General features: G+C 44.6%; 1 pseudogene; it reads right to left on the minus strand.

The window, feature by feature from the left end:
- Positions 1-545, minus strand: part of LOC119591218 — a 6,531-nt pseudogene that overhangs the window by 2,369 nt on the left and 3,617 nt on the right.

The raw sequence follows: 545 nt of genomic DNA on the forward strand, positions 1-545 counted from the left end.
CAGAAGTCATGCAAAAGGAACAAGCTATTAGGGGAAATCAAAAGTTACAGTAGAGGTTGTACTGAAATTTGGCCATTGATGTTTTCAAAAGCAGTGACCTCAGCTGTCGGTCGGTAAGCTTCTTCATTCCCGGGAATCCGATATGACTAAGGACCCATGTAATGGGACGCGAAGAGCCCCAAAAGCATAATCATTTGGATTTACTGACTGGCCAAAATCAGAGATATGTCCCGATAGCTAAAGGAAAATCTATCTATAAGGTAAGGTTTTTCAGAATTGGTAAGGGTCGTATGGACTTTTCCTTTTGCAAACCACTCCGTCGAGTGGGGCAATTGTCTGAAAGTCTCCGGTCGCCGTGAGAAGGGGGCAGGGGAGCGCAGCATCCGAGTGTCGCTAGCTGCGTCATCAGACAGTGAACAAAATCAGATCGTCCCCATCAATTCTGCTATTTATTTAAGGCTAAATTTCCTGAGGGTGTTCAGGTTTTTCAATTGATGTATTTTGTGGTAACTGCGGTAACTGTGGGAACTATGCCCTAGGAACAT

The sequence above is a fragment of the Penaeus monodon genome, chromosome 28, assembly GCF_015228065.2.
Source record: "Penaeus monodon isolate SGIC_2016 chromosome 28, NSTDA_Pmon_1, whole genome shotgun sequence".
Taxonomy (NCBI): domain Eukaryota; kingdom Metazoa; phylum Arthropoda; class Malacostraca; order Decapoda; family Penaeidae; genus Penaeus; species Penaeus monodon.